Genomic DNA, 27672 nt, shown 5'->3' with positions numbered 1-27672 from the left:
AACTTTCGCTCAAATCTATAAAATTGATGTTTTTGGCTTAAGCAGTACAGTGCTCACGGAATTGACATACAATTTACAAGAAAATCGACTTTAAGTCTAAAACTAAGAAAGTGCAATTTTTTCGGTTATATGAATATGTCAATTCTGCAATAACAATATAATTTGGCCTTCGTTTAAATCAGTACAATTCATGTTTTTGGCTTAAGCAGTACAGTGCTCACGCAATTGACATACAATTTACAAGAAAATCGACTTTAAGTCTAAAACTAAGAAAGTGCCATTTTTTCGGTTATATGAATATGTCAATTCTGCAATAACAATATAATTTGACTTTCGCTCATATCAGTACAATTCATGTTTTTCGGCTTAAGCAGTACAGTGCTCACGCATTTGACATACAATTTAAAAGAAAATCGACTTCAAGTCTAAAACTAAGAAAGTGCCATTTTTTCGGTTATATGAATATGTCAATTCTGCAATAACAATATAATTTGGCTTTCGCTCAAATCAGTACAATTCATGTTTTTCGGCTTCAGCGGTACAGTGCTCACGCAATTGACATACAATTTACAAGAAAATCGACTTTAAGTCTAAAACTAAGATAGTGCAATTTTGACATACAATTTACAAGAAAATCGACTTTAAGTCTAAAACTAAGAAAGTGCACCTTTTTCGGTAATATTAATTTGTTAATCCTGCAATAACAATATAATTTGGCTTTCGCTCAAATCAGTACAATTCATGTTTTTCGGCTTCAGCGGTACAGTGCTCACGCAATTGACATACAATTTACAAGAAAATCGACTTTAAGTCTAAAACTAAGATAGTGCAATTTTTTCGGTTATATGAATATGTCAATTCTGCAATAACAATATAATTTGACAATCGTTCAAATCAGTAAAATTCTTGTTTTTCGGCTTAAGCAATACAGTGCTCACGAAATTGACATACAATTTACAAAAAAATCGACTTTGAGTCTAAAACTAAGAAAGTGCAATTTTTTCGGTTATATTAATTTGTTAATCCTGCAATAACGTTATAATTTGACATTCGCTCAAATCAGTAAAATTCATGTTTTTCGGCTTAAGCAGTACAGTGCTCACGAAATTGACATACAATTTACAAAAAAATCGACTTTGAGTCTAAAGCTAAGAAAGTGCAATTTTTTCGGTTATATGAATATGTCAATTCTGCAATAACAATATAATTTGACATTCGCTCAAATCAGAAAATTCATGTTTTTCGGCTTAAGCAGTACAGTGCTCACGCAATTGACATACAATTTACAAGAAAATTGACTTTAAGTCTAGAACTAAGAAAGTACAATTTTTTCGGTTATATGAATTTGTAAATTCTGCAATAACATTATAATTTTACTTTCGCGCAAATCACTAATATTGATGTTTTTCGGCTTAAGCAGTACAGTGCTGCCGCAATTGACATACAATTTACAAGAAAATCGACTTTGAGTCTAAACCTAAGAAAGTGCAACTTTTTCGGTAATATTAATTTGTTAATCCTGCAATAAAAATATAATTTGGCTTTCGCTCATATCAGTGAAAATCATGTTTTTCAGCTTAAGCAGTACAGTAATCATGCAATTGACATACAATTTACAAGAAAATCGACTTTTAAACATGGAAAGTGCAATTTTTTAGGTTATATGAATATGTCAATTCTGCAATAACAATATAATTTAACTTTCGCTCAAATCTATAAAATTGATGTTTTTGGCTTAAGCAGTACAGTGCTCAAGTGATTAACATACAATTTACAAGAGAATTGACTTTGAGCCTAAACCTAAGAAAGTGCAACTTTTTCGGTAATATTAATTTGTTAATCCTGCAATAACAATACAATTTGACTTTCGCTCAAATCAGTAAAATTCATGTTTTTCCGCTTAAGCAGTACAGTGCTCACGCAATTGACATGCAATTTAAAAGAAAATCGACTTTAAGTCTAAAACTAAGATAGTGCAATTTTTTCGGTTATATGAATATGTCAATTCTGCAATAACAATATAATTTGACATTCGTTCACATCAGTAAAATTCTTGTTTTTCGGCTTAAGCAATACAGTGCTCACGAAATTGACATACAATTTACAAAAAAATCGACTTTGAGTCTAAAACTAAGAAAGTGCAATTTTTTCGGTTATATTAATTTGTTAATCCTGCAATAACGTTATAATTTGACATTCGCTCAAATCAGTAAAATTCATGTTTTTCGGCTTAAGCAGTACAGTGCTCACGAAATTGACATACAATTTACAAAAAAATCGACTTTGATTCTAAACCTAAGAAAGTCCAACTTTTTCGGTAATATTAATTTGTTAATCCTGCAATAAAAATATAATTTGACTTTCGCTCAACTCAGTACAATTCATGTTTTTCGGCTTAAGCAGTAAGGGCTCACGGAATTGACATACAATTTACAAGAAAATCGACTTTAAGTATAAAACTAAGAAAGTGCAATTTTTTCGGTTATATGAATATGTCAATTCTGCAATAAAAATATAATTTGGCTTTCGCTCAAATCAGTACAATTCATGTTTTTCGGCTTAAGCAGTACAGTGCTCACGAAATTGACATACAATTTACAAAAAAATCGACTTTAAGTCTAAAACTAAGAAAGTGCAATTTTCTCGGTTATATGAATATGTCAATTCTGCAATAACAATATAATTTGACTTTCGCTCAAATCAGAAAATTCATGTTTTTCGGCTTAAGCAGTACAGTGGTTACGCAATTGACATACAATTTACAAGAAAATTGACTTTAAGTATAGAACTAAGAAAGTACAATTTTCTCGGTTATATGAATATGTCAATTCTGCAATAACAATATAATTTAACTTTCGCTCAAATCTATAAAATTGATGTTTTTGGCTTAAGCAGTACAGTGCTCACGCAATTGACATACAATTTACAAGAAAATCGACTTTAAGTCTAAAACTAAGAAAGTGCACCTTTTTCGGTAATATTAATTTGTTAATCCTGCAATAACAATATAATTTGACTTTCGCTCAACTCAGTACAATTCATATTTTTCGGCTTAAGCAGTAAGTGCTCACGGAATTGACATACAATTTACAAGAAAATCGACTTCAAGTCTAAAACTAAGAAAGGGCAATTTTCTCGGTTATATGAATATGTCAATTCTGCAATAACAATATAATTTAACTTTCGCTCAAATCTATAAAATTGATGTTTTTGGCTTAAGCAGTACAGTGCTCACGCAATTGACATACAATTTACAAGAAAATCGACTTTAAGTCTAAAACTAAGAAAGTGCACCTTTTTCGGTAATATTAATTTGTTAATCCTGCAATAACAATATAATTTGACTTTCGCTCAACTCAGTACAATTCATATTTTTCGGCTTAAGCAGTAAGTGCTCACGGAATTGACATACAATTTAAAAGAAAATCGACTTCAAGTCTAAAACTAAGAAAGTGCCATTTTTTCGGTTATATGAATATGTCAATTCTGCAATAACAATATAATTTGGCTTTCGCTCAAATCAGTACAATTCATGTTTTTCGGCTTAAGCAGTACAGTGCTCACGAAATTGACATACAATTTACAAAAAAATCGACTTTAAGTCTAAAACTAAGAAAGTGCAATTTTCTCGGTTATATGAATATGTCAATTCTGCAATAACAATATAATTTAACTTTCGCTCAAATCAGAAAATTCATGTTTTTCGGCTTAAGCAGTACAGTGGTTACGCAATTGACATACAATTTACAAGAAAATTGACTTTAAGTCTAAAACTAAGAAAGTGCACCTTTTTCGGTAATATTAATTTGTTAATCCTGCAATAACAATATAATTTGGCTTTCGCTCAAATCAGTACAATTCATGTTTTTCGGCTTCAGCGGTACAGTGCTCACGCAATTGACATACAATTTACAAGAAAATCGACTTTAAGTCTAAAACTAAGATAGTGCAATTTTTTCGGTTATATGAATATGTCAATTCTGCAATAACAATATAATTTGACATTCGTTCAAATCAGTAAAATTCATGTTTTTCGGCTTAAGCAGTAAGTGCTCACGGAATTGACATACAATTTACAAGAGAATTGACTTTGAGCCTAAACCTAAGAAAGTGCAACTTTTTCGGTAATATTAATTTGTTAATCCTGCAATAATAATACAATTTGACTTTCGCTCAAATCAGTAAAATTCATGTTTTTCGGCTTAAGCAGTACAGTGCTCACGCAATTGACATGCAATTTAAAAGAAAATCGACTTTGAGACTAAACCTAAGAAAGTCCAACTTTTTCGGTAATATTAATTTGTTAATCCTGCAATAACAATACAATTTGACTTTCGCTCAAATCAGTAAAATTCATGTTTTTCGGCTTAAGCAGTACAGTGCTCACGCAATTGACATGCAATTTAAAAGAAAATCGACTTTGAGACTAAACCTAAGAAAGTCCAACTTTTTCGGTAATATTAATTTGTTAATCCTGCAATAAAAATATAATTTGACTTTCGCTCAACTCAGTACAATTCACGTTTTTCGGCTTAAGCAGTAAGGGCTCACGGAATTGACATACAATTTACAAGAAAATCGACTTTAAGTATAAAACTAAGAAAGTGCCATTTTTTCGGTTATATGAATATGTCAATTCTGCAATAACAATATAATTTGACTTTCGCTCATATCAGTACAATTCATGTTTTTCGGCTTAAGCAGTACAGTGCTCACGCATTTGACATACAATTTAAAAGAAAATCGACTTCAAGTCTAAAACTAAGAAAGTGCAATTTTCTCGGTTATATGAATATGTCAATTCTGCAATAACAATATAATTTGGCTTTCGCTCAAATCAGTACAATTCATGTTTTTCGGCTTCAGCGGTACAGTGCTCACGCATTTGACATACAATTTACAAGAAAATCGACTTTAAGTCTAAAACTAAGAAAGTGCAATTTTCTCGGTTAAATGAATATGTCAATTCTGCAATAAAAATATAATTTAACTTTCGCTCAAATCTATAAAATTGATGTTTTTGGCTTAAGCAGTACAGTGCTCACGCAATTGACATACAATTTACAAGAAAATCGACTTTAAGTCTAAAACTAAGAAAGTGCCATTTTTTCGGTTATATGAATATGTCAATTCTGCAATAACAATATAATTTGACTTTCGCTCAACTCAGTACAATTCATATTTTTCGGCTTAAGCAGTAAGTGCTCACGGAATTGACATACAATTTACAAGAAAATCGACTTTAAGTCTAAAACTAAGAAAGTGCAATATTTTCGGTTATATGAATATGTCAATTCTGCAATAACAATATAATTTGGCTTTCGTTTAAATCAGTACAATTCATGTTTTTGGCTTAAGCAGTACAGTGCTCACGCAATTGACATACAATTTACAAGAAAATCGACTTTAAGTCTAAAACTAAGAAAGTGCCATTTTTTCGGTTATATGAATATGTCAATTCTGCAATAACAATATAATTTGACATTCGCTCATATCAGTACAATTCATGTTTTTCGGCTTAAGCAGTACAGTGCTCACGCATTTGACATACAATTTAAAAGAAAATGGACTTCAAGTCTAAAACTAAGAAAGTGCAATTTTCTCGGTTATATGAATATGTCAATTCTGCAATAACAATATAATTTGGCTTTCGCTCAAATCAGTACAATTCATGTTTTTCGGCTTCAGCGGTACAGTGCTCACGCAATTGACATACAATTTACAAGAAAATCGACTTTAAATCTAAAACTAAGATAGTGCAATTTTTTCGGTTATATGAATATGTCAATTCTGCAATAACAATATAATTTGGCTTTCGTTTAAATCAGTACAATTCATGTTTTTGGCTTAAGCAGTACAGTGCTCACGCAATTGACATACAATTTACAAGAAAATCGACTTTAAGTCTAAAACTAAGAAAGTGCCATTTTTTCGGTTATATGAATATGTCAATTCTGCAATAACGTTATAATTTGACATTCGCTCAAATCAGTAAAATTCATGTTTTTCGGCTTAAGCAGTACAGTGCTCACGAAATTGACATACAATTTACAAGAAAATTGACTTTAAGTCTCGAACTAAGAAAGTACAATTTTTTCGGTTATATGAATTTGTAAATTCTGCAATAACATTATAATTTTACTTTCGCGCAAATCACTAATATTGATGTTTTTCGGCTTAAGCAGTACAGTGCTGCCGCAATTGACATTCAATTTACAAGAAAATCGACTTTGAGTCTAAACCTAAGAAAGTGCACCTTTTTCGGTAATATTAATTTGTTAATCCTGCAATAACAATATAATTTGACTTTCGCTCAAATCAGTAAAATTCATGTTTTTCAGCTTAAGCAGTACAGTAATCATGCAATTGACATACAATTTACAAGAAAATCGACTTTTAAACTTGGAAAGTGCAATTTTTTAGGTTATATGAATATGTCAATTCTGCAATAACAATATAATTTAACTTTCGCTCAAATCTATAAAATTGATGTTTTTGGGCTTATGCGGTACAGTGCTGAAGTGATTAACATACAATTTACAAGAGAATTGACTTTGAGCCTAAACCAAAGAAAGTGCAACTTTTTCGGTAATATTAATTTGTTAATCCTGCAATAACAATACAATTTGACTTTCGCTCAAATCAGTAAAATTCATGTTTTTCGGCTTAAGCAGTACAGTGCTCACGCAATTGACATGCAATTTAAAAGAAAATCGACTTTGAGACTAAACCTAAGAAAGTCCAACTTTTTCGGTAATATTAATTTATTAATCCTGCAATAAAAATATAATTTGACTTTCGCTCAACTCAGTACAATTCATGTTTTTCGGCTTAAGCAGTAAGGCTCACGGAATTGACATACAATTTACAAGAAAATCGACTTTAAGTATAAAACTAAGAAAGTGCAATTTTTTCGGTTATATGAATATGTCAATTCTGCAATAACAATATAATTTGGCTTTCGCTCATATCAGTACAATTCATGTTTTTCGGCTTAAGCAGTACAGTGCTCACGCATTTAACATACAATTTACAAGAAAATCGACTTTAAGTCTAAAACTAAGAAAGTGCAACTTTTTCGGTAATATTAATTTGTTTATCCTGCAATAAAAATATAATTTGACTTTCGCTCAACTCAGTACAATTCATGTTTTTCGGCTTAAGCAGTAAGGGCTCACGGAATTGACATACAATTTACAAGAAAATCGACTTTAAGTATAAAACTAAGAAAGTGCAATTTTTTCGGTTATATGAATATGTCAATTCTGCAATAACAATATAATTTGGCTTTCGCTCATATCAGTACAATTCATGTTTTTCGGCTTAAGCAGTACAGTGCTCACGCATTTGACATACAATTTAAAAGAAAATCGACTTCAAGTCTAAAACTAAGAAAGTGCCATTTTTTCGGTTATATGAATATGTCAATTCTGCAATAACAATATAATTTGACTTTCGCTCATATCAGTACAATTCATGTTTTTGGCTTAAGCAGTACAGTGCTCACGCAATTGACATACAATTTACAAGAAAATCGACTTTAAGTCTAAAACTAAGAAAGTGCCATTTTTTCGGTTATATGAATATGTCAATTCTGCAATAACAATATAATTTGACTTTCGCTCATATCAGTACAATTCATGTTTTTCGGCTTAAGCAGTACAGTGCTCACGCATTTGACATACAATTTAAAAGAAAATCGACTTCAAGTCTAAAACTAAGAAAGTGCCATTTTTTCGGTTATATGAATATGTCAATTCTGCAATAACAATATAATTTGGCTTTCGCTCAAATCAGTACAATTCATGTTTTTCGGCTTCAGCGGTACAGTGCTCACGCAATTGACATACAATTTACAAGAAAATCGACTTTAAGTCTAAAACTAAGATAGTGCAATTTTGACATACAATTTACAAGAAAATCGACTTTAAGTCTAAAACTAAGAAAGTGCACCTTTTTCGGTAATATTAATTTGTTAATCCTGCAATAACAATATAATTTGGCTTTCGCTCAAATCAGTACAATTCATGTTTTTCGGCTTCAGCGGTACAGTGCTCACGCAATTGACATACAATTTACAAGAAAATCGACTTTAAGTCTAAAACTAAGATAGTGCAATTTTTTCGGTTATATGAATATGTCAATTCTGCAATAACAATATAATTTGACATTCGTTCAAATCAGTAAAATTCTTGTTTTTCGGCTTAAGCAATACAGTGCTCACGAAATTGACATACAATTTACAAAAAAATCGACTTTGAGTCTAAAACTAAGAAAGTGCAATTTTTTCGGTTATATTAATTTGTTAATCCTGCAATAACGTTATAATTTGACATTCGCTCAAATCAGTAAAATTCATGTTTTTCGGCTTAAGCAGTACAGTGCTCACGAAATTGACATACAATTTACAAAAAAATCGACTTTGAGTCTAAAGCTAAGAAAGTGCAATTTTTTCGGTTATATGAATATGTCAATTCTGCAATAACAATATAATTTGACATTCGCTCAAATCAGAAAATTCATGTTTTTCGGCTTAAGCAGTACAGTGCTCACGCAATTGACATACAATTTACAAGAAAATTGACTTTAAGTCTAGAACTAAGAAAGTACAATTTTTTCGGTTATATGAATTTGTAAATTCTGCAATAACATTATAATTTTACTTTCGCGCAAATCACTAATATTGATGTTTTTCGGCTTAAGCAGTACAGTGCTGCCGCAATTGACATACAATTTACAAGAAAATCGACTTTGAGTCTAAACCTAAGAAAGTGCACCTTTTTCGGTAATATTAATTGTTAATCCTGCAATAACAATATAATTTGACTTTCGCTCAAATCAGTAAAATTCATGTTTTTCAGCTTAAGCAGTACAGTAATCATGCAATTGACATACAATTTACAAGAAAATCGACTTTTAAACTTGGAAAGTGCAATTTTTTAGGTTATATGAATATGTCAATTCTGCAATAACAATATAATTTAACTTTCGCTCAAATCTATAAAATTGATGTTTTTGGCTTAAGCAGTACAGTGCTCAAGTGATTAACATACAATTTACAAGAGAATTGACTTTGAGCCTAAACCTAAGAAAGTGCAACTTTTTCGGTAATATTAATTTGTTAATCCTGCAATAACAATACAATTTGACTTTCGCTCAAATCAGTAAAATTCATGTTTTTCCGCTTAAGCAGTACAGTGCTCACGCAATTGACATGCAATTTAAAAGAAAATCGACTTTAAGTCTAAAACTAAGATAGTGCAATTTTTTCGGTTATATGAATATGTCAATTCTGCAATAACAATATAATTTGACATTCGTTCACATCAGTAAAATTCTTGTTTTTCGGCTTAAGCAATACAGTGCTCACGAAATTGACATACAATTTACAAAAAAATCGACTTTGAGTCTAAAACTAAGAAAGTGCAATTTTTTCGGTTATATTAATTTGTTAATCCTGCAATAACGTTATAATTTGACATTCGCTCAAATCAGTAAAATTCATGTTTTTCGGCTTAAGCAGTACAGTGCTCACGAAATTGACATACAATTTACAAAAAAATCGACTTTGATTCTAAACCTAAGAAAGTCCAACTTTTTCGGTAATATTAATTTGTTAATCCTGCAATAAAAATATAATTTGACTTTCGCTCAACTCAGTACAATTCATGTTTTTCGGCTTAAGCAGTAAGGGCTCACGGAATTGACATACAATTTACAAGAAAATCGACTTTAAGTATAAAACTAAGAAAGTGCAATTTTTTCGGTTATATGAATATGTCAATTCTGCAATAACAATATAATTTGGCTTTCGCTCAAATCAGTACAATTCATGTTTTTCGGCTTAAGCAGTACAGTGCTCACGAAATTGACATACAATTTACAAAAAAATCGACTTTAAGTCTAAAACTAAGAAAGTGCAATTTTCTCGGTTATATGAATATGTCAATTCTGCAATAACAATATAATTTGACTTTCGCTCAAATCAGAAAATTCATGTTTTTCGGCTTAAGCAGTACAGTGGTTACGCAATTGACATACAATTTACAAGAAAATTGACTTTAAGTATAGAACTAAGAAAGTACAATTTTCTCGGTTATATGAATATGTCAATTCTGCAATAACAATATAATTTAACTTTAGCTCAAATCTATAAAATTGATGTTTTTGGCTTAAGCAGTACAGTGCTCACGCAATTGACATACAATTTACAAGAAAATCGACTTTAAGTCTAAAACTAAGAAAGTGCACCTTTTTCGGTAATATTAATTTGTTAATCCTGCAATAACAATATAATTTGACTTTCGCTCAACTCAGTACAATTCATATTTTTCGGCTTAAGCAGTAAGTGCTCACGGAATTGACATACAATTTACAAGAAAATCGACTTCAAGTCTAAAACTAAGAAAGGGCAATTTTCTCGGTTATATGAATATGTCAATTCTGCAATAACAATATAATTTAACTTTCGCTCAAATCTATAAAATTGATGTTTTTGGCTTAAGCAGTACAGTGCTCACGCAATTGACATACAATTTACAAGAAAATCGACTTTAAGTCTAAAACTAAGAAAGTGCACCTTTTTCGGTAATATTAATTTGTTAATCCTGCAATAACAATATAATTTGACTTTCGCTCAACTCAGTACAATTCATATTTTTCGGCTTAAGCAGTAAGTGCTCACGGAATTGACATACAATTTAAAAGAAAATCGACTTCAAGTCTAAAACTAAGAAAGTGCCATTTTTTCGGTTATATGAATATGTCAATTCTGCAATAACAATATAATTTGGCTTTCGCTCAAATCAGTACAATTCATGTTTTTCGGCTTAAGCAGTACAGTGCTCACGAAATTGACATACAATTTACAAAAAAATCGACTTTAAGTCTAAAACTAAGAAAGTGCAATTTTCTCGGTTATATGAATATGTCAATTCTGCAATAACAATATAATTTAACTTTCGCTCAAATCAGAAAATTCATGTTTTTCGGCTTAAGCAGTACAGTGGTTACGCAATTGACATACAATTTACAAGAAAATTGACTTTAAGTCTAAAACTAAGAAAGTGCACCTTTTTCGGTAATATTAATTTGTTAATCCTGCAATAACAATATAATTTGGCTTTCGCTCAAATCAGTACAATTCATGTTTTTCGGCTTCAGCGGTACAGTGCTCACGCAATTGACATACAATTTACAAGAAAATCGACTTTAAGTCTAAAACTAAGATAGTGCAATTTTTTCGGTTATATGAATATGTCAATTCTGCAATAACAATATAATTTGACATTCGTTCAAATCAGTAAAATTCTTGTTTTTCGGCTTAAGCAATACAGTGCTCACGAAACTGACATACAATTTACAAAAAAATCGACTTTGAGTCTAAAACTAAGAAAGTGCAATTTTTTCGGTTATATTAATTTGTTAATCCTGCAATAACGTTATAATTTGACATTCGCTCAAATCAGTAAAATTCATGTTTTTCGGCTTAAGCAGTACAGTGCTCACGAAATTGACATACAATTTACAAAAAAATCGACTTTGAGTCTAAAGCTAAGAAAGTGCAATTTTTTCGGTTATATGAATATGTCAATTCTGCAATAACAATATAATTTGACATTCGCTCAAATCAGAAAATTCATGTTTTTCGGCTTAAGCAGTACAGTGGTTACGCAATTGACATACAATTTACAAGAAAATTGACTTTAAGTCTAGAACTAAGAAAGTACAATTTTTTCGGTTATATGAATTTGTAAATTCTGCAATAACATTATAATTTTACTTTCGCGCAAATCACTAATATTGATGTTTTTCGGCTTAAGCAGTACAGTGCTGCCGCAATTGACATACAATTTACAAGAAAATCGACTTTGAGTCTAAACCTAAGAAATTGCACCTTTTTCGGTAATATTAATTGTTAATCCTGCAATAACAATATAATTTGACTTTCGCTCAAATCAGTAAAATTCATGTTTTTCAGCTTAAGCAGTACAGTAATCATGCAATTGACATACAATTTACAAGAAAATCGACTTTTAAACTTGGAAAGTGCAATTTTTTAGGTTATATGAATATGTCAATTCTGCAATAACAATATAATTTAACTTTCGCTCAAATCTATAAAATTGATGTTTTTGGCTTAAGCAGTACAGTGCTCAAGTGATTAACATACAATTTACAAGAGAATTGACTTTGAGCCTAAACCTAAGAAAGTGCAACTTTTTCGGTAATATTAATTTGTTAATCCTGCAATAACAATACAATTTGACTTTCGCTCAAATCAGTAAAATTCATGTTTTTCGGCTTAAGCAGTACAGTGCTCACGCAATTGACATGCAATTTAAAAGAAAATCGACTTTGATTCTAAACCTAAGAAAGTGCACCTTTTTCGGTAATATTAATTTGTTAATCCTGCAATAACAATATAATTTGACTTTCGCTCAACTCAGTACAATTCATATTTTTCGGCTTAAGCAGTAAGTGCTCACGGAATTGACATACAATTTACAAGAAAATCGACTTTAACCCTAAAACTAAGATAGTGCAATTTTTTCGGTTATATGAATATGTCAATTCTGCAATAACAATATAATTTGACATTCGTTCAAATCAGTAAAATTCTTGTTTTTCGGCTTAAGCAATACAGTGCTCACGAAATTGACATACAATTTACAAAAAAATCGACTTTGAGTCTAAAACTAAGAAAGTGCAATTTTTTCGGTTATATTAATTTGTTAATCCTGCAATAACAATATAATTTGGCTTTCGCTCAAATCAGTACAATTCATGTTTTTCGGCTTCAGCGGTACAGTGCTCACGCAATTGACATACAATTTACAAGAAAATCGACTTTAACCCTAAAACTAAGATAGTGCAATTTTTTCGGTTATATGAATATGTCAATTCTGCAATAACAATATAATTTGACATTCGTTCAAATCAGTAAAATTCTTGTTTTTCGGCTTAAGCAATACAGTGCTCACGAAATTGACATACAATTTACAAAAAAATCGACTTCAAGTCTAAAACTAAGAAAGTGCCATTTTTTCGGTTATATGAATATGTCAATTCTGCAATAACAATATAATTTGGCTTTCGCTCAAATCAGTACAATTCATGTTTTTCGGCTTAAGCAGTACAGTGCTCACGAAATTGACATACAATTTACAAAAAAATCGACTTTAAGTCTAAAACTAAGAAAGTGCAATTTTCTCGGTTATATGAATATGTCAATTCTGCAATAACAATATAATTTGACTTTCGCTCAAATCTGAAAATTCATGTTTTTCGGCTTAAGCAGTACAGTGGTTACGCAATTGACATACAATTTACAAGAAAATTGACTTTAAGTCTAAAACTAAGAAAGTGCACCTTTTTCGGTAATATTAATTTGTTAATCCTGCAATAACAATATAATTTGGCTTTCGCTCAAATCAGTACAATTCATGTTTTTCGGCTTCAGCGGTACAGTGCTCACGCAATTGACATACAATTTACAAGAAAATCGACTTTAACCCTAAAACTAAGATAGTGCAATTTTTTCGGTTATATGAATATGTCAATTCTGCAATAACAATATAATTTGACATTCGTTCAAATCAGTAAAATTCTTGTTTTTCGGCTTAAGCAGTACAGTGCTCACGAAATTGACATACAATTTACAAAAAAATCGACTTTGAGTCTAAAGCTAAGAAAGTGCAATTTTTTCGGTTATATGAATATGTCAATTCTGCAATAACAATATAATTTGACATTCGCTCAAATCAGAAAATTCATGTTTTTCGGCTTAAGCAGTACAGTGGTTACGCAATTGACATACAATTTACAAGAAAATTGACTTTAAGTCTAGAACTAAGAAAGTACAATTTTTTCGGTTATATGAATTTGTAAATTCTGCAATAACATTATAATTTTACTTTCGCGCAAATCACTAATATTGATGTTTTTCGGCTTAAGCAGTACAGTGCTGCCGCAATTGACATACAATTTACAAGAAAATCGACTTTGAGTCTAAACCTAAGAAAGTGCACCTTTTTCGGTAATATTAATTGTTAATCCTGCAATAACAATATAATTTGACTTTCGCTCAAATCAGTAAAATTCATGTTTTTCAGCTTAAGCAGTACAGTAATCATGCAATTGACATACAATTTACAAGAAAATCGACTTTTAAACTTGGAAAGTGCAATTTTTTAGGTTATATGAATATGTCAATTCTGCAATAACAATATAATTTAACTTTCGCTCAAATCTATAAAATTGATGTTTTTGGCTTAAGCAGTACAGTGCTCAAGTGATTAACATACAATTTACAAGAGAATTGACTTTGAGCCTAAACCTAAGAAAGTGCAACTTTTTCGGTAATATTAATTTGTTAATCCTGCAATAACAATACAATTTGACTTTCGCTCAAATCAGTAAAATTCATGTTTTTCGGCTTAAGCAGTACAGTGCTCACGCAATTGACATGCAATTTAAAAGAAAATCGACTTTGATTCTAAACCTAAGAAAGTCCAACTTTTTCGGTAATATTAATTTGTTAATCCTGCAATAAAAATATAATTTGACTTTCGCTCAACTCAGTACAATTCATGTTTTTCGGCTTAAGCAGTAAGGGCTCACGGAATTGACATACAATTTACAAGAAAATCGACTTTAAGTATAAAACTAAGAAAGTGCAATTTTTTCGGTTATATGAATATGTCAATTCTGCAATAACAATATAATTTGGCTTTCGCTCAAATCAGTACAATTCATGTTTTTCGGCTTAAGCAGTACAGTGCTCACGAAATTGACATACAATTTACAAAAAAATCGACTTTAAGTCTAAAACTAAGAAAGTGCAATTTTCTCGGTTATATGAATATGTCAATTCTGCAATAACAATATAATTTGACTTTCGCTCAAATCAGAAAATTCATGTTTTTCGGCTTAAGCAGTACAGTGGTTACGCAATTGACATACAATTTACAAGAAAATTGACTTTAAGTCTAGAACTAAGAAAGTACAATTTTCTCGGTTATATGAATATGTCAATTCTGCAATAACAATATAATTTAACTTTCGCTCAAATCTATAAAATTGATGTTTTTGGCTTAATCAGTACAGTGCTCACGCAATTGACATACAATTTACAAAAAAATCGACTTTAAGTCTAAAACTAAGAAAGTGCACCTTTTTCGGTAATATTAATTTGTTAATCCTGCAATAACAATATAATTTGACTTTCGCTCAACTCAGTACAATTCATATTTTTCGGCTTAAGCAGTAAGTGCTCACGGAATTGACATACAATTTACAAGAAAATCGACTTCAAGTCTAAAACTAAGAAAGGGCAATTTTCTCGGTTATATGAATATGTCAATTCTGCGATAACAATATAATTTAACTTTCGCTCAAATCTATAAAATTGATGTTTTTGGCTTAAGCAGTTAAGTGCTCACGCAATTGACATACAATTTACAAGAAAATCGACTTTAAGTCTAAAACTAAGAAAGTGCACCTTTTTCGGTAATATTAATTTGTTAATCCTGCAATAACAATATAATTTGACTTCCGCTCAACTCAGTACAATTCATATTTTTCGGCTTAAGCAGTAAGTGCTCACGGAATTGACATACAATTTACAAGAAAATCGACTTTAAGTCTAAAACTAAGAAAGTGCAATTTTTCGGTTATATGAATATGTCAATTCTGCAATAACAATATAATTTGGCTTTCGTTTAAATCAGTACAATTCATGTTTTTGGCTTAAGCAGTAAGGGCTCACGCAATTGACATACAATTTACAAGAAAATCGACTTTAAGTCTAAAACTAAGAAAGTGCCATTTTTTCGGTTATATGAATATGTCAATTCTGCAATAACCATATAATTTGACTTTCGCTCATATCAGTACAATTCATGTTTTTCGGCTTAAGCAGTACAGTGCTCACGCATTTGACATACAATTTAAAAGAAAATCGACTTCAAGTCTAAAACTAAGAAAGTGCAATTTTCTCGGTATGTCAATTCTGCAATAACAATATAATTTAACTTTCGCTCAAATCTATAAAATTGATGTTTTTGGCTTAAGCAGTACAGTGCTCACGCATTTGACATACAATTTAAAAGAAAATCGACTTTAAGTCTAAAACTAAGAAAGTGCCATATTTTCGGTTATATGAATATGTCAATTCTGCAATAACAATATAATTTGACTTTCGCTCATATCAGTACAATTCATGTTTTTCGGCTTAAGCAGTACAGTGCTCACGCATTGGACATACAATTTAATAGAAAATCGACTTCAAGTCCAAAACTAAGAAAGTGCAACTTTTTCGGTAATATTAATTTGTTAATCCTGCAATAACAATACAATTTGACTTTCGCTCAAATCAATAAAATTCATGTTTTTCGGCTTAAGCAGTACAGTGCTTACGCAATTGACATACAATTTACCAGAAAATCGACTTTAAGTCTAAAACTAAGAAAGTGCCATTTTTTCGGTTATATGAATATGTCAATTCTGCAATAACAATATAATTTGACTTTCGCTCATATCAGTACAATTCATGTTTTTCGGCTTAAGCAGTACAGTGCTCACGCATTTGACATACAATTTAAAAGAAAATCGACTTCAAGTCTAAAACTAAGAAAGTGCAATTTTTTCGGTTATATGAATATGTCAATTCTGCAATAACAATATAATTTGGCTTTCGTTTAAATCAGTACAATTCATGTTTTTGGCTTAAGCAGTACAGTGCTCACGCAATTGACATACAATTTACAAGAAAATCGACTTTAAGTCTAAAACTAAGAAAGTGCACCTTTTTCGGTAATATTAATTTTTTAATCCTGCAATAACAATATAATTTGACTTCCGCTCAACTCAGTACAATTCATATTTTTCGGCTTAAGCAGTAAGTGCTCACGGAATTGACATACAATTTACAAGAAAATCGACTTTAAGTCTAAAACTAAGAAAGTGCAATTTTTCGGTTATATGAATATGTCAATTCTGCAATAACAATATAATTTGGCTTTCGTTTAAATCAGTACAATTCATGTTTTTGGCTTAAGCAGTAAGGGCTCACGCAATTGACATACAATTTACAAGAAAATCGACTTTAAGTCCAAAACTAAGAAAGTGCCATTTTTTCGGTTATATGAATATGTCAATTCTGCAATAACAATATAATTTGGCTTTCGCTCAAATCAGTACAATTCATGTTTTTCGGCTTAAGCAGTACAGTGCTCACGAAATTGACATACAATTTACAAAAAAATCGACTTTAAGTCTAAAACTAAGAAAGTGCAATTTTTTCGGTTATATGAATATGTCAATTCTGCAATAACAATATAATTTGGCATTCGCTCAAATCAGTACAATTCATGTTTTTCGGCTTAAGCAGTACAGTGCTCACGAAATTGACATACAATTTACAAAAAAATCGACTTTAAGTCTAAAACTAAGAAAGTGCCATTTTTTCGGTTATATGAATATGTCAATTCTGCAATAACAATATAATTTGGCTTTCGCTCAAATCAGTACAATTCATGTTTTTCGGCTTAAGCAGTACAGTGCTCACGAAATTGACATACAATTTACAAAAAAATCGACTTTAAGTCTAAAACTAAGAAAGTGCAATTTTTTCGGTTATATGAATATGTCAATTCTGCAATAACAATATAATTTGACTTTCGCTCAACTCAGTACAATTCATGTTTTTCGGCTTAAGCAGTAAGGGCTCACGGAATTGACATACAATTTACAAGAAAATCGACTTTAAGTATAAAACTAAGAAAGTGCAATTTTTTCGGTTATATGAATATGTCAATTCTGCAATAACAATATAATTTGGCTTTCGCTCAAATCAGTACAATTCATGTTTTTCGGCTTAAGCAGTACAGTGCTCACGAAATTGACATACAATTTACAAAAAAATCGACTTTAAGTCTAAAACTAAGAAAGTGCAATTTTCTCGGTTATATGAATATGTCAATTCTGCAATAACAATATAATTTGACTTTCGCTCAAATCAGAAAATTCATGTTTTTCGGCTTAAGCAGTACAGTGGTTACGCAATTGACATACAATTTACAAGAAAATTGACTTTAAGTCTAGAACTAAGAAAGTACAATTTTCTCGGTTATATGAATATGTCAATTCTGCAATAACAATATAATTTAACTTTCGCTCAAATCTATAAAATTGATGTTTTTGGCTTAATCAGTACAGTGCTCACGCAATTGACATACAATTTACAAAAAAATCGACTTTAAGTCTAAAACTAAGAAAGTGCACCTTTTTCGGTAATATTAATTTGTTAATCCTGCAATAACAATATAATTTGACTTTCGCTCAACTCAGTACAATTCATATTTTTCGGCTTAAGCAGTAAGTGCTCACGGAATTGACATACAATTTACAAGAAAATCGACTTCAAGTCTAAAACTAAGAAAGGGCAATTTTCTCGGTTATATGAATATGTCAATTCTGCGATAACAATATAATTTAACTTTCGCTCAAATCTATAAAATTGATGTTTTTGGCTTAAGCAGTTAAGTGCTCACGCAATTGACATACAATTTACAAGAAAATCGACTTTAAGTCTAAAACTAAGAAAGTGCACCTTTTTCGGTAATATTAATTTGTTAATCCTGCAATAACAATATAATTTGACTTCCGCTCAACTCAGTACAATTCATATTTTTCGGCTTAAGCAGTAAGTGCTCACGGAATTGACATACAATTTACAAGAAAATCGACTTTAAGTCTAAAACTAAGAAAGTGCAATTTTTCGGTTATATGAATATGTCAATTCTGCAATAACAATATAATTTGGCTTTCGTTTAAATCAGTACAATTCATGTTTTTGGCTTAAGCAGTAAGGGCTCACGCAATTGACATACAATTTACAAGAAAATCGACTTTAAGTCTAAAACTAAGAAAGTGCCATTTTTTCGGTTATATGAATATGTCAATTCTGCAATAACCATATAATTTGACTTTCGCTCATATCAGTACAATTCATGTTTTTCGGCTTAAGCAGTACAGTGCTCACGCATTTGACATACAATTTAAAAGAAAATCGACTTCAAGTCTAAAACTAAGAAAGTGCAATTTTCTCGGTATGTCAATTCTGCAATAACAATATAATTTAACTTTCGCTCAAATCTATAAAATTGATGTTTTTGGCTTAAGCAGTACAGTGCTCACGCAATTGACATACAATTTACCAGAAAATCGACTTTAAGTCTAAAACTAAGAAAGTGCCATTTTTTCGGTTATATGAATATGTCAATTCTGCAATAACAATATAATTTGACTTTCGCTCATATCAGTACAATTCATGTTTTTCGGCTTAAGCAGTACAGTGCTCACGCATTTGACATACAATTTAAAAGAAAATCGACTTCAAGTCTAAAACTAAGAAAGTGCAATTTTTTCGGTTATATGAATATGTCAATTCTGCAATAACAATATAATTTGGCTTTCGTTTAAATCAGTACAATTCATGTTTTTGGCTTAAGCAGTACAGTGCTCACGCAATTGACATACAATTTACAAGAAAATCGACTTTAAGTCTAAAACTAAGAAAGTGCACCTTTTTCGGTAATATTAATTTTTTAATCCTGCAATAACAATATAATTTGACTTCCGCTCAACTCAGTACAATTCATATTTTTCGGCTTAAGCAGTAAGTGCTCACGGAATTGACATACAATTTACAAGAAAATCGACTTTAAGTCTAAAACTAAGAAAGTGCAATTTTTCGGTTATATGAATATGTCAATTCTGCAATAACAATATAATTTGGCTTTCGTTTAAATCAGTACAATTCATGTTTTTGGCTTAAGCAGTAAGGGCTCACGCAATTGACATACAATTTACAAGAAAATCGACTTTAAGTCTAAAACTAAGAAAGTGCCATTTTTTCGGTTATATGAATATGTCAATTCTGCAATAACCATATAATTTGACTTTCGCTCATATCAGTACTATTCATGTTTTTCGGCTTAAGCAGTACAGTGCTCACGCATTTGACATACAATTTAAAAGAAAATCGACTTCAAGTCTAAAACTAAGAAAGTGCAATTTTCTCGGTATGTCAATTCTGCAATAACAATATAATTTAACTTTCGCTCAAATCTATAAAATTGATGTTTTTGGCTTAAGCAGTACAGTGCTCACGCATTTGACATACAATTTAAAAGAAAATCGACTTCAAGTCTAAAACTAAGAAAGTGCAATTTTCTCGGTTATATGAATATGTCAATTCTGCAATAACAATATAATTTGGCTTTCGCTCAAATCAGTACATTTCATGTTTTTCGGCTTCAGCGGTACAGTGCTCACGCATTTGACATACAATTTACAAGAAAATCGACTTTAAGTCTAAAACTAAGAAAGTGCCATATTTTCGGTTATATGAATATGTCAATTTGGCAATAACAATATAATTTGACTTTCGCTCATATCAGTACAATTCATGTTTTTCGGCTTAAGCAGTACAGTGCTCACGCATTTGACATACAATTTAAAAGAAAATCGACTTCAAGTCTAAAACTAAGAAAGTGCCATATTTTCGGTTATATGAATATGTCAATTTGGCAATAACAATATAATTTGACTTTCGCTCATATCAGTACAATTCATGTTTTTCGGCTTAAGCAGTACAGTGCTCACGCATTTGACATACAATTTAAAAGAAAATCGACTTCAAGTCTAAAACTAAGAAAGTGCCATATTTTCGGTTATATGAATATGTCAATTTGGCAATAACAATATAATTTGACTTTCGCTCATATCAGTACAATTCATGTTTTTCGGCTTAAGCAGTAAGTGCTCACGGAATTGACATACAATTTACAAGAAAATCGACTTTAAGTCTAAAACTAAGAAAGTGCCATATTTTCGGTTATATGAATATGTCAATTTGGCAATAACAATATAATTTGACTTTCGCTCATATCAGTACAATTCATGTTTTTCGGCTTAAGCAGTACAGTGCTCACGCATTTGACATACAATTTAAAAGAAAATCGACTTCAAGTCTAAAGCTAAGAAAGTGCAATTTTTTCGGTTATATGAATATGTCAATTCTGCAATAACCATATAATTTGACTTTCGCTCAACTCAGTACAATTCATATTTTTCGGCTTAAGCAGTAAGTGCTCACGGAATTGACATACAATTTACAAGAAAATCGACTTTAAGTCTAAAACTAAGAAAGTGCAATTTTTTCGGTTATATGAATTTGTAAATTCTGCAATAACATTATAATTTTACTTTCGCGCAAATCACTAATATTGATGTTTTTCGGCTTAAGCAGTACAGTGCTGCCGCAATTGACATACAATTTACAAGAAAATCGACTTTGAGTCTAAACCTAAGAAAGTGCACCTTTTTCGGTAATATTAATTGTTAATCCTGCAATAACAATATAATTTGACTTTCGCTCAAATCAGTAAAATTCATGTTTTTCAGCTTAAGCAGTACAGTAATCATGAATATGTCAATTCTGCAATAACAATATAATTTAACTTTCGCTCAAATCTATAAAATTGATGTTTTTGGCTTAAGCAGTACAGTGCTCAAGTGATTAACATACAATTTACAAGAGAATTGACTTTGAGCCTAAACCTAAGAAAGTGCAACTTTTTCGGTAATATTAATTTGTTAATCCTGCAATAACAATACAATTTGACTTTCGCTCAAATCAGTAAAATTCATGTTTTTCGGCTTAAGCAGTACAGTGCTCACGCAATTGACATGCAATTTAAAAGAAAATCGACTTTGATTCTAAACCTAAGAAAGTCCAACTTTTTCGGTAATATTAATTTGTTAATCCTGCAATAAAAATATAATTTGACTTTCGCTCAACTCAGTACAATTCATGTTTTTCGGCTTAAGCAGTAAGGGCTCACGGAATTGACATACAATTTACAAGAAAATCGACTTTAAGTATAAAACTAAGAAAGTGCAATTTTTTCGGTTATATGAATATGTCAATTCTGCAATAACAATATAATTTGGCTTTCGCTCAAATCAGTACAATTCATGTTTTTCGGCTTAAGCAGTACAGTGCTCACGAAATTGACATACAATTTACAAAAAAATCGACTTTAAGTCTAAAACTAAGAAAGTGCAATTTTCTCGGTTATATGAATATGTCAATTCTGCAATAACAATATAATTTGACTTTCGCTCAAATCAGAAAATTCATGTTTTTCGGCTTAAGCAGTACAGTGGTTACGCAATTGACATACAATTTACAAGAAAATTGACTTTAAGTCTAGAACTAAGAAAGTACAATTTTCTCGGTTATATGAATATGTCAATTCTGCAATAACAATATAATTTAACTTTCGCTCAAATCTATAAAATTGATGTTTTTGGCTTAATCAGTACAGTGCTCACGCAATTGACATACAATTTACAAGAAAATCGACTTTAAGTCTAAAACTAAGAAAGTGCACCTTTTTCGGTAATATTAATTTGTTAATCCTGCAATAACAATATAATTTGACTTTCGCTCAACTCAGTACAATTCATATTTTTCGGCTTAAGCAGTAAGTGCTCACGGAATTGACATACAATTTACAAGAAAATCGACTTCAAGTCTAAAACTAAGAAAGGGTAATTTTCTCGGTTATATGAATATGTCAATTCTGCAATAACAATATAATTTAACTTTCGCTCAAATCTATAAAATTGATGTTTTTGGCTTAAGCAGTAAAGTGCTCACGCAATTGACATACAATTTACAAGAAAATCGACTTTAAGTCTAAAACTAAGAAAGTGCACCTTTTTCGGTAATATTAATTTGTTAATCCTGCAATAACAATATAATTTGACTTCCGCTCAACTCAGTACAATTCATATTTTTCGGCTTAAGCAGTAAGTGCTCACGGAATTGACATACAATTTACAAGAAAATCGACTTTAAGTCTAAAACTAAGAAAGTGCAATTTTTCGGTTATATGAATATGTCAATTCTGCAATAACAATATAATTTGGCTTTCGTTTAAATCAGTACAATTCATGTTTTTGGCTTAAGCAGTAAGGGCTCACGCAATTGACATACAATTTACAAGAAAATCGACTTTAAGTCTAAAACTAAGAAAGTGCCATTTTTTCGGTTATATGAATATGTCAATTCTGCAATAACCATATAATTTGACTTTCGCTCATATCAGTACAATTCATGTTTTTCGGCTTAAGCAGTACAGTGCTCACGCATTTGACATACAATTTAAAAGAAAATCGACTTCAAGTCTAAAACTAAGAAAGTGCAATTTTCTCGGTATGTCAATTCTGCAATAACAATATAATTTAACTTTCGCTCAAATCTATAAAATTGATGTTTTTGGCTTAAGCAGTACAGTGCTCACGCATTTGACATACAATTTAAAAGAAAATCGACTTTAAGTCTAAAACTAAGAAAGTGCCATATTTTCGGTTATATGAATATGTCAATTCTGCAATAACAATATAATTTGACTTTCGCTCATATCAGTACAATTCATGTTTTTCGGCTTAAGCAGTACAGTGCTCACGCATTGGACATACAATTTAATAGAAAATCGACTTCAAGTCTAAACATAAGAAAGTGCAACTTTTTCGGTAATATTAATTTGTTAATCCTGCAATAACAATACAATTTGACTTTCGCTCAAATCAATAAAATTCATGTTTTTCGGCTTAAGCAGTACAGTGCTTACGCAATTGACATACAATTTACCAGAAAATCGACTTTAAGTCTAAAACTAAGAAAGTGCCATTTTTTCGGTTATATGAATATGTCAATTCTGCAATAACAATATAATTTGACTTTCGCTCATATCAGTACAATTCATGTTTTTCGGCTTAAGCAGTACAGTGCTCACGCATTTGACATACAATTTAAAAGAAAATCGACTTCAAGTCTAAAACTAAGAAAGTGCAATTTTTTCGGTTATATGAATATGTCAATTCTGCAATAACAATATAATTTGGCTTTCGTTTAAATCAGTACAATTCATGTTTTTGGCTTAAGCAGTACAGTGCTCACGCAATTGACATACAATTTACAAGAAAATCGACTTTAAGTCTAAAACTAAGAAAGTGCACCTTTTTCGGTAATATTAATTTTTTAATCCTGCAATAACAATATAATTTGACTTCCGCTCAACTCAGTACAATTCATATTTTTCGGCTTAAGCAGTAAGTGCTCACGGAATTGACATACAATTTACAAGAAAATCGACTTTAAGTCTAAAACTAAGAAAGTGCAATTTTTCGGTTATATGAATATGTCAATTCTGCAATAACAATATAATTTGGCTTTCGTTTAAATCAGTACAATTCATGTTTTTGGCTTAAGCAGTAAGGGCTCACGCAATTGACATACAATTTACAAGAAAATCGACTTTAAGTCTAAAACTAAGAAAGTGCCATTTTTTCGGTTATATGAATATGTCAATTCTGCAATAACCATATAATTTGACTTTCGCTCATATCAGTACTATTCATGTTTTTCGGCTTAAGCAGTACAGTGCTCACGCATTTGACATACAATTTAAAAGAAAATCGACTTCAAGTCTAAAACTAAGAAAGTGCAATTTTCTCGGTATGTCAATTCTGCAATAACAATATAATTTAACTTTCGCTCAAATCTATAAAATTGATGTTTTTGGCTTAAGCAGTACAGTGCTCACGCATTTGACATACAATTTAAAAGAAAATCGACTTCAAGTCTAAAACTAAGAAAGTGCAATTTTCTCGGTTATATGAATATGTCAATTCTGCAATAACAATATAATTTGGCTTTCGCTCAAATCAGTACATTTCATGTTTTTCGGCTTCAGCGGTACAGTGCTCACGCATTTGACATACAATTTACAAGAGAATTGACTTTGAGCCTAAACCTAAGAAAGTGCAACTTTTTCGGTAATATTAATTTGTTAATCCTGCAATAACAATACAATTTGACTTTCGCTCAAATCAGTAAAATTCATGTTTTTCGGCTTAAGCAGTACAGTGCTCACGCAATTGACATGCAATTTAAAAGAAAATCGACTTTGATTCTAAACCTAAGAAAGTCCAACTTTTTCGGTAATATTAATTTGTTAATCCTGCAATAAAAATATAATTTGACTTTCGCTCAACTCAGTACAATTCATGTTTTTCGGCTTAAGCAGTAAGGGCTCACGGAATTGACATACAATTTACAAGAAAATCGACTTTAAGTATAAAACTAAGAAAGTGCAATTTTTTCGGTTATATGAATATGTCAATTCTGCAATAACAATATAATTTGGCTTTCGCTCAAATCAGTACAATTCATGTTTTTCGGCTTAAGCAGTACAGTGCTCACGAAATTGACATACAATTTACAAAAAAATCGACTTTAAGTCTAAAACTAAGAAAGTGCAATTTTCTCGGTTATATGAATATGTCAATTCTGCAATAACAATATAATTTGACTTTCGCTCAAATCAGAAAATTCATGTTTTTCGGCTTAACCAGTACAGTGGTTACGCAATTGACATACAATTTACAAGAAAATTGACTTTAAGTCTAGAACTAAGAAAGTACAATTTTCTCGGTTATATGAATATGTCAATTCTGCAATAACAATATAATTTAACTTTCGCTCAAATCTATAAAATTGATGTTTTTGGCTTAATCAGTACAGTGCTCACGCAATTGACATACAATTTACAAGAAAATCGACTTTAAGTCTAAAACTAAGAAAGTGCACCTTTTTCGGTAATATTAATTTGTTAATCCTGCAATAACAATATAATTTGACTTTCGCTCAACTCAGTACAATTCATATTTTTCGGCTTAAGCAGTAAGTGCTCACGGAATTGACATACAATTTACAAGAAAATCGACTTCAAGTCTAAAACTAAGAAAGGGCAATTTTCTCGGTTATATGAATATGTCAATTCTGCAATAACAATATAATTTAACTTTCGCTCAAATCTATAAAATTGATGTTTTTGGCTTAAGCAGTAAAGTGCTCACGCAATTGACATACAATTTACAAGAAAATCGACTTTAAGTCTAAAACTAAGAAAGTGCACCTTTTTCGGTAATATTAATTTGTTAATCCTGCAATAACAATATAATTTGACTTCCGCTCAACTCAGTACAATTCATATTTTTCGGCTTAAGCAGTAAGTGCTCACGGAATTGACATACAATTTACAAGAAAATCGACTTTAAGTCTAAAACTAAGAAAGTGCAATTTTTCGGTTATATGAATATGTCAATTCTGCAATAACAATATAATTTGGCTTTCGTTTAAATCAGTACAATTCATGTTTTTGGCTTAAGCAGTAAGGGCTCACGCAATTGACATACAATTTACAAGAAAATCGACTTTAAGTCTAAAACTAAGAAAGTGCCATTTTTTCGGTTATATGAATATGTCAATTCTGCAATAACCATATAATTTGACTTTCGCTCATATCAGTACAATTCATGTTTTTCGGCTTAAGCAGTACAGTGCTCACGCATTTGACATACAATTTAAAAGAAAATCGACTTCAAGTCTAAAACTAAGAAAGTGCAATTTTCTCGGTATGTCAATTCTGCAATAACAATATAATTTAACTTTCGCTCAAATCTATAAAATTGATGTTTTTGGCTTAAGCAGTACAGTGCTCACGCATTTGACATACAATTTAAAAGAAAATCGACTTTAAGTCTAAAACTAAGAAAGTGCCATATTTTCGGTTATATGAATATGTCAATTCTGCAATAACAATATAATTTGACTTTCGCTCATATCAGTACAATTCATGTTTTTCGGCTTAAGCAGTACAGTGCTCACGCATTGGACATACAATTTAATAGAAAATCGACTTCAAGTCTAAAACTAAGAAAGTGCAACTTTTTCGGTAATATTAATTTGTTAATCCTGCAATAACAATACAATTTGACTTTCGCTCAAATCAATAAAATTCATGTTTTTCGGCTTAAGCAGTACAGTGCTTACGCAATTGACATACAATTTACCAGAAAATCGACTTTAAGTCTAAAACTAAGAAAGTGCCATTTTTTCGGTTATATGAATATGTCAATTCTGCAATAACAATATAATTTGACTTTCGCTCATATCAGTACAATTCATGTTTTTCGGCTTAAGCAGTACAGTGCTCACGCATTTGACATACAATTTAAAAGAAAATCGACTTCAAGTCTAAAACTAAGAAAGTGCAATTTTTTCGGTTATATGAATATGTCAATTCTGCAATAACAATATAATTTGGCTTTCGTTTAAATCAGTACAATTCATGTTTTTGGCTTAAGCAGTACAGTGCTCACGCAATTGACATACAATTTACAAGAAAATCGACTTTAAGTCTAAAACTAAGAAAGTGCACCTTTTTCGGTAATATTAATTTTTTAATCCTGCAATAACAATATAATTTGACTTCCGCTCAACTCAGTACAATTCATATTTTTCGGCTTAAGCAGTAAGTGCTCACGGAATTGACATACAATTTACAAGAAAATCGACTTTAAGTCTAAAACTAAGAAAGTGCAATTTTTCGGTTATATGAATATGTCAATTCTGCAATAACAATATAATTTGGCTTTCGTTTAAATCAGTACAATTCATGTTTTTGGCTTAAGCAGTAAGGGCTCACGCAATTGACATACAATTTACAAGAAAATCGACTTTAAGTCTAA

The sequence above is a fragment of the Bactrocera oleae genome, chromosome 3 (genome assembly GCF_042242935.1).
Source record: "Bactrocera oleae isolate idBacOlea1 chromosome 3, idBacOlea1, whole genome shotgun sequence".
In the NCBI taxonomy this organism is placed as follows: domain Eukaryota; kingdom Metazoa; phylum Arthropoda; class Insecta; order Diptera; family Tephritidae; genus Bactrocera; species Bactrocera oleae.
The sequence above is the reverse complement of the archived record's forward strand: the minus strand, read 5'-3'. Positions refer to the sequence as shown.